Raw genomic sequence first — 17,003 nt, 5'->3', positions numbered from 1 at the left:
AAAATCATAGCATTGACCATATCCAGTAGGATTCGTTTCTTATGCTTGGCCACACCATTAGATTGAGGTGAGTATGGGGCTGTGACTTCATGAATTATTTCATATTCTTTATAGAATAAAGCAAACTCATTTGAAGTATATTCACCTCCTCTATCAGACCTTATTATCTTAATCTTTTTCTCTTATTAATTTTTAGCCTCAGCTTTATAAATTTTGAATTTATTAAGAACTTCATCTTTGGTCTTTAAGAGATAGATGTAATAATATTTGAAAAAATAATCTATGAAAGTTACAAAATATCGACTTTCATCTCTTGTTGATCCCCTATTTGAGTCACATACATCACTAGAGACAAGTTCTAATTTTTGGGTGTTCCTAATTGAAATTGGTTTAAAAGATTTTCTAGGCTGCTTAGATTGAGCACAGATTTCACATTTAGTATGATCAATTTTGATTTTAGGGATTAAATTTCAATTGAATATTTTCATTATTGACCTATGATTTACATGACCTCGTCTACCATGCCACATGTCATAAGATTTAGTATTCAATACATGAGAATGATTAAAAGAAGCATTTTCATTAATTGAAAGAAGCAGTACATTGTTTTTGAAAAGACCCTTAGATACAAAATCTTTTCCAATAAACATTTCTCCTTTGGAAATTACAACTTTATTTGATTCTAATACAACTTTATAACCTAGCTATACTAACAAAGATCCACTTATTAGGTTCCTACGAATCTCGAGAACATATCGGATATCGTGAAGAATTAGAGTCTTTCCAGATGTCAGCGTTAGCTTAACAGTTCCAACTCCTAGCATGTTGATAGATGTCCCGTCTCCTACAGTTATACTTCCTTCACTTAAGTCCTGATAGGAACAAAACCAAACCCTGTTAGTACAAACATAGACATTGGCATCAGAATCTAATCACTAGTCTAAACTAGACAAGGTAAGGTTAATAGTAGGTACAAAGGTGACTGATCTAAATGTAGGGTTTGAAGATCCAGCTTCTATCATATTAACTTGAGTCTTGGATTGGTTTGATTGACCTTTCTTAAAAGTTGTAATCTTGTCTTTCTTATAAAAGCACTCAGCAACTAGATGATTATCCCGGCCATAAACATAACAGAACCTTCCATCATTTTTCTTTTTATTCCCTTTTGACTGCTTGGGTCTAGGATTGCTTTTAGGACCTTTACCTTTGGACTTAAAAATTCTAAACTTAGGTTTAATATTATGGTTTTGAAACTGTCTAGTTTGATAGCCCTTAAAGTTTTCATTCTTATTTTGAGAATCAACCTTAGCTAAATTTACCTTAGTTTGCAATTGATTCTTCTTAGCCTCTCTAAGTTAGTGCTGGTCTTCTATTCTAATGGACTAGATCACTGATTTAAGGCTAAGGGTTCTTTGTATTCTTCTAAGTTCTTGGGTAAACTTAGACCAAAAAGGTGGTAATTTTTCAATTAAGCAAAATATTTGATAATTTTCATCTAGCACAGAACCACTCCTATGGATCTCATTGATATAGTTTTGAAATTGGTGGATTTGATCATTGATAGAAATATTATCTATTATTTTGTAGTTATTAAAATCCGTTACAGTAAATCTTTGAGTACCTTCATTATCTTTAATGTAGGCATCTTCTAAAGCATCCAAAGATCTTTAGCAGTTTATATTTTCTGTATGTTTCATATAATTCATCTGAAAGGCAACTCAAAATCCTAAATCTACAGTGAAACTCAATTTTTTTTGAAGATTTTTCTACTAAAGATTTAGAATTTGAATCAGAATAAAAGGATCCTTTTGAGGAATAAGGCAGATCTTTCCCTACAGCAGATATAAGGCTCAATGTTATAAGCCAAGCTTCTAGATGTTCTTGCCATCTAGCAAATCCCAAGTCTTGAAATTTTACAGGCTTGAGACTAGAGGCATCATCACTACCCATTCTAAAAATTTTAGGAATGGGAATTAAAGAAGAAAATATGAAGTAGAGAAGGTGCAAAAGAAATCCGAAAATTCTGCTCAATATCTGCATGATTCTTAAAAATCTTTAGAAAAAATTTTTTTCCTTTAAAATTATTGGATTAAATCCAACAATATAACAACTAAAATAAATTTTCAAGAACAAAGCAAGATAAATGTATCTAAACAATGCTAGCACAGTTTTAATTCCAACAAATTATATATATATATATATATATATATATATATATATATATATATATATATATATATATATATATATATATATATATATATATATATTATCTGATTTGGTTAGCACTTTGTTAACTTCTTAAACATAATCCGAAAATACACTTTAGATTGTTAGAACATAATTAGTGATATATACCGGATATAGTCTAATAAATTAACAAATTATGTTATCTATTTTATAGAAAATAAAATTAACTTATAGAATATCGCTAAACCAAAATGCAATTGAACTGAAAGTGTGCGAAGCACTGTCCTAAATTGTATTTCTGCCCTTCATGCTGGAAACCCTGAAAACACCACCCCAAGTTACCATCGGTATTCCTTTGCCTACAAGCACGGTCGTGGAGAGGTTGATGAAGGCTCTTTCAGCCCAAGGGGCCTTTTATAGCCATCAAATTCTGAACGTTGGGCTACCCAATGTTCAGAAATTAAACAACCAAAAAATGTTCAAATTATTAAAAGCCCAACGGATCAAAAATTAAAAGTATAACGTTTACAAAATCCAACGTTTAGAATATTAAAATCATAATATTTAGAAAATTAAAAGTTGAAATAAATAAATAAATAATAATAATAATTTTGGATTGGCTGGTAAGGTGCTAAACTCGCATCTGCATCCACGCTCTGTCTTGACCCGATATTAAAGATTTTTTTTCAAATCTCCTCAAATGTTCCTAAGGGCATAGCCAAACCCTTTTCACATATGATGTAAGAAATTTTTTCATTCTGGATGTGGGACTAAAAAACCTCAAAACAATATGAAATAATATTTGAAGGGAATTGAATTAGAAATTTTGAGGTTCCAAAATTTTAAATTTCCCACCAACAGATTTATATGGGCACATATAGTATTCTTCCCCATCTGCAGCATTTGCTGATAATTTTCAAAACACAGAAACAAAAAACACAACTTTATCCAAAAGAAAACAACTTTGACTAATTCTTTCATAGATTCTTTCAAAAGTCATCGTCACAGCATTGAGCTCTTAACACTTAACAACACTTTGAAACCAGTTTATGGATCTTCCGTTTGATGGGAAGCAGAAGTCGAAAACGATTGCAGGGCATAATTTATTGGTACTTTAAACGAAAGAAAACCATTAGGCATGCTTGCTGTGTAATAAGACAGATATACCCAAAAACTCCCCAACACAAGGCTAGCCCAATCTGCTTGGGTGCAGCTTTAATCTTCTGTGTTGGGCGTCTGCACTGAATTCATACTCGTCCAGGCAAAAAAAAAAAACTCGTGCAAAAAGGATTCATCGTGTCAGTTTTAAGAGTACCAGATATTTTACATTGTGAAAATTATAACAATGTAAACATGAACTCTTTTAAGCATGACTAACAAAAAAAAATCTACCAATTACATGGTGTGCCTGAAATTCTTTCCGAAAATTTCAAGAGGGTCTTATAATAATGTAGTTCATATAAGAAAATTCAAGAACATCTAGAATTCTATGGAAAAGAAACACCAAACATTGGAGTAAATATGAAAATCTAAGCTACCACATCTTCTCCAACACCAAATCAACATTGGATCAAACAAAAAAAGCTATGCTATCACACCTTCTCAAACCGTCGGCATTGCACAGCGACATAGCGGGCAGGTCTGGCTTTGCTCCAGCCACGCCGTCGCGCAGGACTGATGAAATTCGTGGGAACAAGGCATCACAGTCAGCTCGGCTCCAACTACGAAATCCTCTAAGCAAATAGCGCATGTCGACCCATCCTTTCCATCCCCTTGATAGGTTTTCGACTCCAGTTCCTTGAGCGAATCCTCGGATGATGGCACGGCACCGAGCTCCCCGGTCAAACCCGCCGCCGCCTCCGAATAAAATAGCAACCGTAGCAACTCTTCCGATCGCTCAGTCTCTCCCGAGTACTCATCATCAAGCATGAAAATCTCATCCACTATCTGCGCAGGGTCTGTGGAGATAGTAAAGTCGACTAACAATGTGAACCCATGGTAGCCTTCACAAAGCACGGCAATGGCAGCATCAATTGCAAAGGAGGCTATCTTCTCCTTCCAGAAGTTGATGTCTCTGGGACGGGGACTGCTGATGTCAGAGAGCATGCGCTCAACTTGGAGCTGACAAAGCTGATAGGGGAGGAAGTCGGAGAAGGGAAAGAGGAATATGAAGCCATCGTCCGGGTGGACTGGGACGGTTCTTTCCGGCTGGTGGATGTAGGACACGGACACACAGATCCTGACTTCCACCGTGGGCTCTGCTACAGGGTGGCCTCCTGCTTCGAAGGAGGCCCTGAGGTGCAACGACGTGTCGCCATGGACAAGGTCCAACGATGGATCCTCCATTGCTGGCTCGGAGAGAGGAACAGAGAGATTATAGCAGAGGAGAGCGCTCCAAGAGGTATGGGTGAAAGGGTGAGGCAGGGTTTTATTTATAGTTTCTTGGACTGTCCCAATGAGATTGGGAATCGGAGGAAGCTTTTCGATTCCTACTTGGTTTTGGAAAATCGAAAAGAGCCAGGTCTGTGCTAACGATTTTTTTTTTTTTTTTTTTCCCGAGAAAATATAACGAAGATTCTATCCAGTTGGATTACTGCTTGGTTTCGGAAAATCGAAGAACAACAGCTTCATGAACCGTTTTCTTTTTTTCCCAAGAAGATCTACCGAAGATTCTATTCGACGCCTGATCTAACGTTTTTTTTTTTTTTTTGGAATAATAAATTCTATCCAGTTCTATTCCTACCAGCTTTCCGAATCGAAGTGCGACGCCTGCGCTAACGGATAGCATTTGGATATGGTTTGAACTCCATATTAACGGACTTAGATCCTTTGCTATTTAGATACAATATGTTGGTTATTGTTGCGGCCAATCCCCTCGTCGTCTGATCGTCGGGAACGAGCACCTGCAAAAGAAGTCCACACTGACCGGAGATGACTCCGACGGAGACCCTCCGACAGTCAAATCAGAGAGAAGACTAGGCAACAGTAGAAAAGAATCCAGGAGCTCAACGAGAGAGAGGATAAGAGCAGGAGCTAGAGAGGAGGAGGGATTTCAGGGTTTCGAAAGAACCTCCCAGCACTGTTGCCTTCCCCGATATATATAGTGGAGCATGGTATGGCGCCGTCATTAATGGTGCAGACAATCGAAGATTGTCAACTCACCGAGGACTGTCAGAGTCACCGTGAGGTTGTCAAATCGCCGTAGGGCTGTCAAATTGCTAGGGTTGACCCATGCCTTAGGTGGGATAATGCCCCTAGGTGGCAGTGCCGCATGCCGTTGTCAGGGTTGACAGTTTCCGACAGTCGTACGGCATCTGAAGGAGCCGACTGACTATAGGTCGGCGGCTAGTTGAGGGACGTCGGGTGGAAACTCGGGGCCCCTCCGACAGTCAGTCGGGCGCGCTGCAAGAGTCGGGCATCGGATTTCATAGTGCAGCCGATCAAGAGAGAGAAGAAGGTCTGCCCGACCGACGTATCCTCGATCGGTCGGTAACGACAGCCGTCGGTCGGCACTTGTTGCCCAGCTATGCAACCCAAGAGGGGGGGTGAATTGGGTTTCTAAAAATTTTAAGCTTAACTTATGACTTATGAAAAATGTTTGACAATAGCTAAATAAATAGGGAGAGTAAAATTAATTTAAGACTAATGGCTAAAAGCAAGAATACAAGAAAATAATGAAGAGTTAAAGAAGAGCAATTAGGCACACCACAAACAAAAAGATTTATAGTGGTTCGGTGCCAACCTTGCACCTACATCCACTCCCCAAGCTCCTACTTGGAAATTTCAATCCACTAACTTGTATTCAACACGAATACAAACGTCGGAAACTCTGACTCTAGCTATCCCAAGCTAGTCCACTTGTTTCTCGGGTACAAGCTAACCCAATACACTCCGATTCAAAGTTTGGATCAACCTTCCCTTGTTTTGGAACCCTTCCAAAACAAAAACAATAACTCAAGTAAAGTATAACAATGAATAGCACAAGTAAGTACAAAGAAAGCTCCTTTAATGAGCGAATGAGACTTTAAATACACTTTACTCAAAGAGAAGAAGACTCTTTTTGATTTCCTCAAGGTGGTTGGTGACTTGAATGTGCACTTGAGGAGTTGGTGAGCTTGGATTAAAGGCTTCTTGAATGCTTTGAGTGAGCTCTTGCTTAGGGCTGAAAAGTTTGCTTGAAATCCCTTTTTTCAAAAACTCTCTTCTTTTTTCTACTTCATGATTCCCACCTTTTTGTCCATTTTATAGCTTTAAGAAATGGTGAAAAATATTCTGGGCTGAAATAGAGCCGTTAGACTACAATAAATGAGCATTAAAAGTACTTAAAACGGGTTAAAAACTAGCCGTTGTGGAACAATCCCGTCACAGGGGTCGACTCATGGGTCGACTCATGCCTGGGGGTCGACTCATGGGTCGACCTCTGTGGAAAAACATCAGAAAATCACCAGAAAATAAGATTCTATAATTTTTGGCCTAAAAATAGCAGGGGTCGACTCATGGGTCGACTCATGCCTTGGGGGTCGACTCATGGGTCGACTCACAGGTTGTGCCAAGCCAAAAAATCTGCGTGCCAAACAGCTCATTGTGCCATGAGTTGACTCATGGGTCGACTCATGATTTTCAAACATGAATATCTTTCAAAATACAAGTCCAAAAATAATAAAATTTTCACCGATGGATCACAAATCTTTTGTTCTATCATTTGATGCTTTCAAATCAGGGTTTGATAAAATTACGATTTTGCCCCTGAAGAGCAATAAGTCTTTTTCAAGCGAAAATCATTAGTGATCATCAAAATCAACCCAAGGAGCAACAATCTCTCCCTTTTTGATGATGACAAAATACTTGAACAAAAGCATATATATGAATCAATGAGCATGAATTTCAAAGGAATGAAATGCATTATAGGTAGTTTGAAGATAAATAGGAAATTTACTACCAACTTGAAAATTACTTATAAGTGCATTTGCTTGAAAAGAAGATTGATTCTTTTGGCATGTGATACATGTGCCCATTTGCTTGTGTTGCTTATTTGCATAAATAATTTGCCTATTGCTTAATGATTTGAAAATTTTCTCATTTGATTATGTGATTTTGGTATCGGAGCAAAATTTATTTTTACTATCAGAGCAAAGTAGAATTTGCTTAAGAATTTGAAAATTGCATATTTGAAAATATCTCATTTACTCATTTGCTTGTTTTTCAAATTTCTTAGCATCTTGAAAATTTGCTCATTCTCATTTGATTATTTAATTTTGGTATCAGAGCATGTTTAACAATTAAGTGTATCAAAGCATGTCTAAGAATTAATTTTAAGGTGTATCAGAGCATGTCTAAGAATTAATTTTAAAGTTTGCTCATTTGCTTTTGCAATTTACTCATTTTGTTTTTAAGTCTTTTATTTATCTTGCTTTTGATACTTTTCTTTAATTTCTCCCTCTTTTTGACATCATCAAACATTGTTTACTCCCCCTTTTCTTTTGAATACATTTTCTCTTTTTGTTTCTTGAACTTCTTGTACTAATCATTAATTTTACTAACATTAATGTTTACTCCCCCTGAATACAGCAATCATAAAATAAAATATACCATTGAGTACCATAGATATGAAATAGCAATTCATTGTATTTTAAGCATGCACAAAATTGAAAGTAACTCAATTTAAAGGACATACATTAAAAGTCAAAGAGTAGATATATAATCAAAAAGAGATTGATATCATAGTTGTTCCAATACATATTCCATAATATAAAAGTTAATTAGTTAACATCATTACATGGCCCAAAAGATAGATCCTAGAAAGAAACAACAGACAAGGCTAACTACAAGGATCTAGTAGAGCTCATGACTGGATGGATCAGAATCAGATGTATCAGAGATGGGGTGGGGAGATGAAGGATCACGACCAAGGACTCGTCCTCTACCTCATCTGCCTCTGCCACGAGTGGAGGTGCTGGCACGAGTAGGTGGGCGAGATGATCCTGAAGGCTGAGAAGCAATAGACTAAACTGCAAGAGAGAGCCTGATGGTGTCTAGAAGGTTCAGAGCTCTCGAAACAGACTGAAGCAGTGTAGTGAACTGTGTAGATGCATGCTCACTAGAGCCTCTGATCTCTCTCCTCAGAAAATCAAATCCACTCTCTAATACTCCTCTAAGTCTGGCTGCCTCCATAGATAGGTCTGAGACCTCAGTGGTGCACTCCTGTGGCTGTGGATGTGCCAAAGCTAACACTTGCCCCTGCAAGTCAAGTACTCTCCCAGTCAGTCTCAAAATGTAATCCTCAAGCTGCTGAATCTGAACTGACTGATCTGAGATCATCTGAAATACAGTGGAGATGTGGGAGATCAAGGTTTGATCAGATGCATCAAATGATGTGGATCCCGATGCAAAAGCTGAAGTGCTCCACTGTCGAGAAAGCAAGGAAGTCACACACTGAGAAATCATCTCAATCTGATCATCAGCCAATCTGATCTCTGAGGAAAATGCTCTGCTGTCTGGCTGCTGGACTAGGGTGTGCCTCCTGGTGGACTCTGAAGGGCCAGCCTCTGGATCTGAAACAAACTGGATGTCTGGAGATGCTGCCCCTGATGTTATGGAGAGGTGATGAAGGACCTTCTTCCTCAGCTCTGTCCTCAACTCTCTCTTCTGCACCCTTAATCCAGCCACCATCGGTCCTAGTGAATCCCATGCGGTGCAAAGTATGTTGATTGATGGTGTCAGAGTGAGAAAGCCTAGCAGATGCCTCCCCCTCAAAACTAATTTCAAACCTCCTGAATACCAGTGTGAGGGCCATACCAAAAGGCAGATGTGCCTTGGATCTATTCAGTGTTTCTCTCATGGCCTCAATCATTAAAGCTGGGAGGTTTAAGGGGGTTTGGGTGATCACATGAAACATGATGCATATATCTCGGCCTGAAAGGAGGTCATGTCTACCACTTCTTGGGAAGAAAAGCTTTGTTACCAATTGATGTAGAATTCTCATTTCAATTGACAGGATCTTGGCTTTTAATTTATTTAGGCTTCCCGAGTAGGTTCCTTCTAAAATCACATTGATCCCTTCTTCCTTCACTGGGAGTTCTATGTTTGAATATCCCTCACAGGGCAAATGAAGAATCTCTCCCAAAATAATTGGATCTAAGCAGATATCAATTCCCTTAACAGTAGATGTTACTGTTCCATTGCCATAGCGTAGATTCAGATAAAACTCTCTAACCAAATCTACATATGTAACTTCTTTAAGAGAACAGTAAAAACCCCAACCTTGATTTTTGATCTTTGAATCAATGGAGAAACTCTCTTTTTCAAAAAATCTGAAGTCAACATTTTTGCCGGTTTCTACCTTTCTGACAGAGAGTGGAATTTTACTAGGGCTGAGAGGAGACTGAGAGGAACCTGGAGCAGATGCTGAAGCAGGAATGGGAGCAGAAGAGGTCTGAGAAGCTTGTCTTTTCCTGCGCACGCCCTCTTCCAGCTCACGGACCGATTTTCTTCTTTGAGGGAGTTTCATTTTTGGAGCCATTCTCACCACAAGAGCAAGCAAGGAGACTTGGAAGATCAAATGGGTGAGGAGAAGGAGGGTTACTAGGGGATGGAAAGGGATTTTTGGAGGAGAGAAATCCCAATTTGGAGAAGAATGGTGGAAGCTAGGGCACGCTCCAACCGCTCCAATCAAGGGAGAAAAATGGGAATAGTGCCTTTCCCAAGGGGTGATTTGAGGTGGTGAGGTGATGGAAGAAGGATCTTGGGCTTAAACCTTGGATTTGGAGAGAAAGAAGAGGAGGACTACGGGTTTTGGAGGGAGGAAGACGAAGATGGAGGGGTCGGCTCATGAACGGGTTTTTAGTTAAAAAGAGATGAACCCGTGGGATGTTGGCCGAAAATTGCAAGTATGCCATTGGGTCGACCCTAGGGGGTCGACTCATGATTCACAAAATTTCAGAAAAATTATGAATAAATTTTGAAAAAATTCAGAATTCTGGTAGAAGAATTTTTGCTCTATGAAAAGTTGTGAGAATGATAATCTTGAGCTTTTAGGTCCAAGAGAGATGATGAAAATTGAGCTCAAAGAAATTTTGACATTGATTCCTTAGAATTAGAGAGATATTTAAACAAATGGATCAAGAATTCTTAGATCTCTCCTAATTTCACAGAATCTATCTTTACTTAGGGCCTTTGTAAAGATATCGGCTAATTGATTTTCAGTGCAAACATAGTCAAGAATTATATCTTTGTTTTGAACATGTTCTCTTATAAAATGATGTCTGATTTCAATATGTTTAGACCTAGAATGCTGAATTGGATTTTTAGTAAGATTTATGGCACTAGTGTTATCATATCTTATGGGTGTTTCATTAAGTTTGATACCAAAGTCTTTGAGTTGTTGCTTAATCCACAAGATTTGAGCACAACAACTTTCGGCTGTAATGTATTCGGCCTCAGCCGTAGACAGTGCTACCGAATTTTGTTTCTTGCTAAACCAGGAGATTAGGTTAACTCCAAGAAATTGGCAAGTTTCACTAGTGCTTTTTCTATCTAATCTACATCCAGCAAAATCAGCATCTGAATATCCTATTAAGTCAATTAATGAGTTCTTAGAGTACCATAATCCTAGAGTTTGAGTACCATTTAAATATCTAAGGATTCTTTTAACAGCATTCAAGTGAGACTCTTTAGGATTAGATTGAAATCTAGCACACAGACAAACACTAAACATGATATCAGGCCTACTTGCAGTTAAATATAATAGAGAGCCAATCATACCTCTATAATATTTTAAGTCTACACATTTACCTTCTTCATCCTTGTCAAGCTTACATGAAGGGCTCATGGGTGTGTCAATTGCTTTGGAGTTCTCCATTCTAAATCTTTTGAGTAATTCCTTGGTGTACTTGCTTTGGGTGATGGAGATTCCTTCCTTTGTTTGTTTGATTTGGAGTCCGAGGAAGAATGTAAGTTCTCCCATCATGCTCATCTCGAACTCCCCCTGCATGAGCTTAGCAAAGTCTTGACAAAGAGATTCATTAGTAGACCCAAAAATAATGTCATCAATATATATTTGTATAATTAATATATCATTTTGATTTCTTTTAATGAAAAAGATTGTGTCTACATTACCTCTTGAAAAACTATTATTTAGTAAAAATTTGCTTAGCTTATCATACCAAGCCCTAGGTGCTTGTTTCAAACCATATAGTGCTTTATTTAATTTAAAAATATGATTAGAAAAAGCATGATTTTTAAAATCTGGGGGTTGTTCTACATAGACTTCTTCAGCAATATATCCATTCAAAAATGTACTTTTGACATCCATTTGAAATAATTTAAATTTCATAAAGCAAGCATATGCAAGTAGAAGTCTAATGGCCTCTAATCTAGCAACAGGTGCAAAGGTCTCATCAAAATCAATTCCTTCTTCTTGATTATAACCTTTAGCAACCAATCTTGCTTTATTTCTTATTATATTTTCATGTTCATCTAATTTGTTCCTAAAGACCCATTTTGTGCCAATTATTGAATAATTTTTAGGTCTTGATACTAAAGTCCATACATTATTTCTTTCAAATTGATTAAGTTCCTCTTACATTGCATTAATCCAATTACAATTATTTTCAGCTTCTTCAATAATTTTTGGTTCAAGATGAGAGACAAAAGTACAATGATTAAATACATCTTTAAGTGAAGAACGAGTTTTTACCCCATGCATAGGATCACCAATAATTAGCTCCTTAGGGTGATTGTGAACATACCTCCATTCTTTGGGTAGGTTATTTGTACCTTGAGGTTGTTCTTGATGTTCTTCACCTCCTTCATCCTGTTTGTCTTCATGTTCCTCATTATCTTGAAATGTTGAATCTTTCAAAGTGATCTTCTTCATTCCTTCTATAAGAGGATCTGCATCATCAACACCTTCATTCTTTCTTGAAGGAAGATCGTTAGATTCATCAAAGATAACATGTATCGACTCCTCTACTACTAAAGTTCTTTTGTTAAAAACTCTAAAAGCTTTACTAGAGGAGGAGTAACCAAAAAAGATTGCTTCATCTGATTTTGTATCAAAATTTTCAAGTCTTTCTTTACCATTATTTAATACAAAACATCGACAATCAAAAATATGAAAATATGCAATATTAGGTTTTCTTTCTTTCCAAAGCTCATAGGGGGTTTTCTTCAAAATTTGTCTAATTAAAGCACGATTTAAAATGTAACATGCTGTGTTAATAGCTTCCGCCCAAAAATATCTTGGAAGGTTGCTTTCACATAGCATGGTACGGGCCATTTCTTCTAAGGTTCTATTTTTCTTTTCTACTACCCCATTTTGTTGAGGTGTCCTGGGTGCAGAAAAATTATGGCCTATTCCTTTTTCATCATAAAATTTTTCAAAGTCTTGATTTTCAAATTTAGTTCCATGATCACTTCGAATATTTTGAATTGAAAATCCTTTCTCATTAGTGACTTTTCGGTAAAATTTAGTGAAAACTTGAAAAGTTTCATCTTTGTGTGCCAAAAAGAAAACCCAAATAAAACGAGAGTAATCATCTATAATTACAAAACCATATCATTTTTCTCCTAGACTAGTAGTTCTAGTAGATCCAAATAAGTCCATATGCAAAAGCTCTAAAGGTCTAGAGATTGAAACAATATTTTTGGATTTAAATGAAACTCTTGTTTGTTTACCTAGTTGGCATGCATCACAAATTCTATCATTTTCAAAATTCAATTTTGGCAAACCAAGAACCAATTCTTTCTTAATTAATTTTGAAAGTGAATGCATGCTAATATGTGCAAGCCTACGATGCCAAAGCCAACTAGTCTCATTAATTTTAGCATTCAAGGATACTAGGCATTGCATGTTTATTTTGGATAGATCATTTAAATCTACCATATAAACATTACCATGTCTATGTCCAATAAATTTAATGCCATCATTAATAGGACTAGTTACAATGCAAATAGAAGATTCAAAAATAACTTTATATCCTTTATCACAAAATTGACTAATGCTTAGTAAATTATGCTTTAAACCATGTACTAACAAAATATTTTCAATATATTTGGAGGGAGTGATACCAATGTTACCTATATCGATAATCTTTCCTTTGCCATTGTCTCCAAAAGTGACCATCCCTCCATTCTTAGCATCAAGAGTGATGAATTGAGATTCATCACCAGTCACGTGTCTCGAGCATCCGCTGTCAAGATACCATTTCCTGTTTCCTCCTTGGGATGCTAGACACACCTGCAAGCAAAAGTCAAGTTTTTGTTTTGGGTACCCAAGCTTTCTTGGGTCCTTTTTGGTTAGTCATAATGGTTCCTTTTGGAACCCATATTTTCTTTACATTTGAGTTTACAGATTTGTTAGAGAAGCAAGTGTATGACTTGTCCTATTCTACCATATTTGAAGCAAGTACTATTAGAGAACTTGTTATTTGAAGAGTTTACATAGATATTTTTCAGATACTTTTATTTTTTCAAAGGGTTATAGCCAAGTCCAGCCTTGTCATACACGGCTTTTTGATTATCAAGAATCATATTAAGTTTATTTGAACTCAAGGTAAAATTTTTTACTATTGGTTTTAGCTTGGCAATTTTATTCTTTAAACTTTGATTTTCTTGAAGCAGGATGGATTTTTCAATTAAAATACTTTCATTTTATTTCAATAAAGATTGATTTTTCAATTTTAGATCTTTATTCTTCATCTCCAGTTTCTTTAATTCATCAACTAAATCATAAAAAGCTTCATGTAGTTCTTCAAATGTAAAGTCACTAGGAGTTTTGAAAATTATCTCATTTTCGTGTGCCATAAGGCACAGGTTGGCTTGTTCAGTCGAGTTTTCCTCTTCGGAGCTTGAGTCATCACTCGCACTCCAAGTGGCCATCATGGCCTTCTTCTTGTACTTCTTGGGATCCTTCTTCAGTTGTGGGCATTCGGACTTGAAGTGTCCCTGTTTCTTGCATTCGTAGCAGATAAGGGGTTGATCTTTCTCTTTTTCTTTGCTGTGTTCCCCTTTTGTGAATGGCCTCTTCCTCATCCCTTATTTTTTTTTTCTCAAAAATTTCTTGAATCTTCGGATAATGAGTGCCATCTCTTCATCCTGTTCTTCATCTTCAGTGTCATCAGTTTCTTCATCTGGTGGAGCTATGGATTTGAGGATAATTGTTCTCTTCTTTTTGACTTCTTCCTCTTGATGTTGCTTCATGCTCAGCTCATGAGTCATCAATGATCCAAGAAGCTCTTTCAAGGGTAGAATGTTCAAGTCCTTGGCTTCTTGGATGGCGGTCACTTTGGCTTTCCAAGTTCTTGGTAAGGACCTGAGAATCTTTCTTACAAGCTCACTGTTAGTATAGGACTTACTAAGACTCTTTAAACCATTTATAATATCAGTAAAGCGAGTAAACATTTCAGTTATGGACTCATCATGCTCCATTTTAAATAATTCATATTTATGCATAAGCATGTTGATTTTAGACTCCTTTACTTGATTGGTTCCTTCATGGGTTACTTCTAACCTATCCCATATTTCTTTAGCAGATGAGCAAGTAGAAATGCGATTAAATTCGTTAGCATCAAGAGCACAATAAAGAACATTCATTGTTTTAGCATTTAATTGGGCCATTTTCTTATCAACCTCATCCCATTCTTTCTCGGATTTGGCTGATTCCACACCATCTATAATTTTAGTGGGTGTGTGAGGATCGATCACTATGATACTCCACATATCATAGTCGAGTGCTTGAATGAATATTTTCATCCGAGCTTTTCAATAGGTGTAATTAGACCCATTGAAAAGTGGAGGTCGGTTAGTGGATTGCCCCTCGGCTAGAGAAGTACCGACTTGAGTTGCCATAGATCTTTGGCTCTTTGATTGTTTAGATCAAAGTAGGGCTAGAGCACCGGACTCTGATACCACTTGTTGCCCAGCTATGCAACCCAAGAGGGGGGGTGAATTGGGTTTCTAAAAATTTTAAGCTTAACTTATGACTTATGAAAAATATTTGACAATAGCTAAATAAATAGGGAGAGTAAAATTAATTCAAGACTAATGGCTAAAAGCAAGAATGCAAGAAAATAATGAAGAGTTAAAGAAGAGCAATTAGGCACACCACAAACAAAAGAATTTATAGTGGTTCGGTGCCAACCTTGCACCTACATCCACTCTCCAAGCTCCTACTTGGGAATTTCAATCCACTAACTTGTATTCAACACGAATACAAATATCGAAAACTCCGATTCTAGCTATCCCAAGCTAGTCCACTTATTTCTCGGGTATAAGCTAACCCAATACACTCCGATTCAAGGTTCGGATCAACCTTTTCTTGTTTTGGAACCCTTCCAAAATAAAAACAATAACTCAAGCAAAGTATAACAATGAATAGCACAAGTAAGTACAAAGAAAGCTCCTTTAATGAGCGAATGAGACTTTAAATATACTTTACTCAAAGAGAAGAAGACTCTTTTTGATTTCCTCAAGGTGGTTGGTGCCTTGAATGTACACTTGAGGAGTTGGTGAGCTTGGATTAAAGGCTTCTTGAATGCTTTGAGTGAGCTCTTGCTTAGGACTGAAAAGTTTGCTTGAAATCCCTTTTTTCAAAAACTCTCTTCTTTTTTCTACTTCATGATTCCCACCTTTTTGTCCCTTTTATAGCTTTAAGAAATGGTAGAAAATATTCTGGACTGAAATAGAGCCGTTAGACCACAATAAATGAGCATTAAAAGCACTTAAAATGGGTTAAAAACTAGCCGTTGTGGAATAATCCCGTCACAGGGGTCGACTCATGGGTCGACTCATGCCTGGGGGTTGACTCATGGGTCGACCTCTGTGAAAAAATATCAGAAAACCATTAGAAAATAAGGTTTTATGATTTTTGGCCTAAAAACAGCAGGGGTCAACTCATGGGTCGACTCACAGGTTGTGCCAAGCCAAAAAATTTGTGTGCCAAACAGCTCATTATGCTATGAGTTGACTCATGGGTCGACTCATGATTTTCAAACATGAATATCTTTCAAAATACAAGTCCAAAAATAATAAAATTTTCATCAATGGATCACAAATCTTTTGTTCTATCATTTGATGCTTTCAAATCAGGATTTGGTAAAATTATGATTTTGTTCCTGAAGAGCAATAAGTCTTTTTCAAGCGAAAATCATTAGTACCTCTTCAAATGCTTTGTAATCATCAAAATAAACCCAAGAAGCAACAGCAGAGTCAGACGGCAGTCATGTAGGCCTGACGATGAGTTGGAATGAGTGGGGTCAGTCGGTATACCCCAACAGTTGCCTCCCTCCACTCCTGAGTCGGATGGTGCGCTGGCCAATGTCTTTGTTTGGGTGGCAGCATCGGACGAAAGGAGTGGATTCCCATCACATTAAGTCCTGATTCTGACGATCGCACCGCTGGCTGATTCGGTGTCAGGCACCTCATGGATGCCAGGCAATTCACCGGCGTCAGATGTCCCGTTGGTGTCCCGTCGGTGTCAGATATCCTATCGGTGTCAGGTGTCCTGTCGGTGTCAGGTGTCCCGTCCCATCGGCGTCAGACGTCCCATCTCGTTGGGAATGAAAATCGTCGTTCCCGTCGCCCCTTCGGGGATGCGAAACATCACGGCCTTTTTGCTACGTGGCAGGTGGCCATTGGGCTGGGTCTGTTCGAGCGGATGGAGGTGACGTGGCTCGATCTGAGGATAGGTGCGTCGAACCGTCAGGCCGAAAGATGGCCCGGATGTCGCCACGTGGTGCGATCTGGGAGCTCCTCATTGGTCGTGCCTCCATCTCGGCCGTCGGGGGGCACTATATATACAAGGTCGCCTGCATCCA

The sequence above is a fragment of the Elaeis guineensis genome, chromosome 5 (genome assembly GCF_000442705.2).
Source record: "Elaeis guineensis isolate ETL-2024a chromosome 5, EG11, whole genome shotgun sequence".
NCBI lineage: Eukaryota > Viridiplantae > Streptophyta > Magnoliopsida > Arecales > Arecaceae > Elaeis > Elaeis guineensis.
The sequence above is the reverse complement of the archived record's forward strand: the minus strand, read 5'-3'. Positions refer to the sequence as shown.